Source organism: Atractosteus spatula, chromosome 10, assembly GCF_055471065.1.
Source record: "Atractosteus spatula isolate fAtrSpa1 chromosome 10, fAtrSpa1.hap1, whole genome shotgun sequence".
NCBI lineage: Eukaryota > Metazoa > Chordata > Actinopteri > Semionotiformes > Lepisosteidae > Atractosteus > Atractosteus spatula.
This window is the reverse complement of record NC_142715.1, coordinates 7,500,400-7,503,657: the sequence shown is the minus strand read 5'-3', so window position 1 is coordinate 7,503,657 and position 3,258 is coordinate 7,500,400. Positions and strand designations below refer to the sequence as shown.

The window sequence follows — 3,258 nt, the reverse complement described above, 5'->3', positions numbered from 1 at the left end:
GATTTTAATATTAATAAGACTATGCAAGCCTAAAAAGTAGAACAATTCAATTTATATAACTTTTTTTTTTAAGAAATGGGCTCACACACCGGAAGACACTAACGTTTCTCTTCGTTAGAGTATGTGAATAACAGTTTAACCCAAAATGTTTGGAGTCCAGAGGGAGGACTCGCTCGCTGAATGATCTCTCAAGAAATCCCCGGTGAGATTCAACAGGTGTTTTCTTCAACAGCCACTAAAAGTCTGATGACCTTCTCTGGATTTCCTGAATATGACGTCAATTAGTTCAAATCATTTAGTAGTTAACAGAACGAAATGCTTTGGAGGTACATTTAAAACAGCAGAGCAACACTGTAGCACTTCGTGTGTGACTGAATTTAATTGTGTAAACCTGACTCTCTATGAACACGAGCAAAGAGTTCTCACTCAACAGAAGATTGCGATGTGAGCACAATAATATAAAGCACCTGATGATGCCAGCGATTGAACTCAGGACTTCATACACGAAAAGCATGCACTCTACCACTGAGCTACATCCCCTATGGCACAGATGGTGGAACTGACTTAAAGATGTGCATATGTTCACTGACCACAATCCACCCTTCATGAAGAATGCCTGCAGTTTCCCACTTTCGCGTTTCTTCTACTACAAAGTAAATCAATGGGAATGAAGAAATAAGGAAGGGAAAATAATCGCATTGAAGCTTCCAGAGACCGGGCAAAATTAATAATTTATTTTTATATCCAGTCACATGGGCGACGGTGGTTGATTCTTCAACGGGGGAGTGCGTTTTTCTACCTCCTTACTTGACTGTCTTTCAATTATGTTTTCTTTGAAACCATTTTTCATCTTTTAAATGCTTGCGATTAAATTACGCATAGAAAAACAGCAGTACAGTTGATGTTCATGGACCGATGCACACAACTCCAGTGATAAAGCCCTGTCTGTAAATATTGTAGAAGAACGTTAAAGGGCGAAACAACGCTCCAACCACGGGAATGGTAACAAGAAGGATTGTGTTCTTATTTAATATGTGCTTTTGAATTGCCTTGTCCATACACACAGGCTTTAGAGATGGACAAATAATTTACAGGGGTGTTTGTAAACAAAGATGGAACATGTTATTTCTATACCAGGAAGAAAGGAGCAGACTCTTAAACTTTAAGAGGCAGAAACAACACCTCATCACAGCTAACACTAATTAAAATGACATCACAACAGAAGAGTGAAGCCTTTAGTGAATCAAATCAGTTTTTGTTGGTCGTCTGTGTCTTCATAACTTTGTAGGTGAGAGAGAGGATTGCGAAAATATGCAGGTGCTTTTCAGAAGTGTGTTGGTGGTATAGGTTCCTTCAAATAACTGAGCCAGTGCATCCCAAATCTTTTCAAGATGATCTGTGATCCGGTAACACATCTCCTGAAACTAACATTCGAGGTAGGAAGCATGCTCTTAAACACCAAAACACTCAAAAAGGAAGAAGCAGATCTCTGTACACAAGACGGCAGTGCGATATTAGAATTTCTGAGTTCTTGATGGATTCAGGCTCCTTCTCAGAGGTCCTTGCTCGCCAAATAACTTTGCACCTGAGGAAGAGCACCACGGAAAAAACCCAACTCAACAAGCAAGCGCGTTAGTTGCTCTTGCTCTTAATGCAAGGAGCTGTTTTTTTTTTCCTCGCAATAATCATTACTAACCAGAAACAGCAGCACAGGTAGGTCGCATTTGTGATTATGTCACTTCTCTGCTTCAGGAAGGTCAATAAAAGACTCTGAAAGTAGTAAAGCAAAACTGAACTCAAAATCATATTAGGAATTCTGAGCGATATCTCCATACAGGTAATCCAATAAGAACGTTGAAATATTTGAATATCATCTCTCTGTATATTGCGCTGCTTTTTACCCAATCAAAAACTATTGGATTGAAGGAATGCTAACCGCTGGGTTAAAATGTATAGTTGTTATTTGGAGAAATCTATAAACTCGTGATCTTATATGTTTTAAAAGACAGCACAGGAAAAAACAACAGTGCTGATTATTTTCCGGAGATGGAGCACTGATGACCTATCCGAGCTAATTGATAAAGCCCACCCAGTGGATACTCTAGCAGAACGTCAAAGAACATTCACCTTTGTATCCAAAGAAACCACAGGAACAACATCAGGAAGCACAATCAATTCCCCTTTTAAATCTTTCCTGTAAGGTATGCTATGTGAATTCATGAAGTTAATCCTCTGATCTCTTTTGATCACGAACAAAGTATTTTTGATGGAGCGCTATGTTCAAAGATTTAATAAGCTTAACCCCTGCCAACTATTCGGCGTGAAGAATTAAAAGTTTCACAGACAAAAGCAGCTCACCACCACAGCCAATATTAAATGTGCTTGCCGGTACACTATCATGTGCACTGCCTCAAAAGTGATCTCGGCAGATGTTGTTCCCTACATAAAGCTGAACATGCCAAAGAGAATTTCTGTTGAGAAAACAAAATATTTCTTCTGCCTTGATGTTAAGCTGACAGCCTGTCTTTTAGAAAGTCTATCTCTAAACACCTCCCGCAGCCTAACAAAAAGCGCTTTTACTGATCGTATTGCAGGTCTTAAAATACTAACATTTGACAGCAGTGGGATTCAAACCCACACCCCAAGAGAGACTGGAGCCTAAATCCAGCACCTTAGACCACTCGGCCACACTACCTTCCTCCATACTCCTCTTCCTCACATTGCTGGCTTGGACTGGGGGGGGCTTCAGCTCTTGTCGTCGGATCTAATGATATCATGACATGTGGAAGTGACTGCACCTTCATCTTCCGAGATGCTTTCAATACCACAAACGCTACTTTCACCGGCACAAACGTAGCAATAACAAAGGAGGTGGGATTCATCCTTGGTGCTGTTTGTAGGGGCGCAACTCTACGGTGATCTACTGACTTGAAGAGCAAAAATCAAAATCCTTTGCTACTACTGTTGCTTTTTTCATAGTTTCTTCAAATCCTTCATTTGAACGTCGATTTTGAAGGATATTGATGATAATACCACATAAATTGTGGTTTTCTTGTGATCGCCAATTTTATTCAAATACCAGCCTTTTTTACAGTTCCTTCTGTGTTTCACAAGGTGTAATAGCCCCCCTCGCATCCTCAGCTAACATATTTTAAAATTACAATAGATTATACAGCATGCATGTTTACATTTATATTAAAATTAAAGTAAATAAACCAGAATACATACAGTGCTATCCCAATAATTCTTGTCAGGTTC

The 3,258-nt window shown here is 39.5% G+C and overlaps 1 non-coding gene across 1 annotated transcript; it reads right to left on the bottom strand.

Moving 5' to 3' along the window:
• Positions 1-2,613: 2,613 nt before the first annotated feature.
• On the bottom strand, positions 2,614-2,695 carry trnal-uag (transfer RNA leucine (anticodon UAG)). The gene has a single exon. It is a non-coding gene; the product is annotated as a tRNA-Leu (tRNA).
• Between the last annotated feature and the right edge of the window lie 563 nt (positions 2,696-3,258).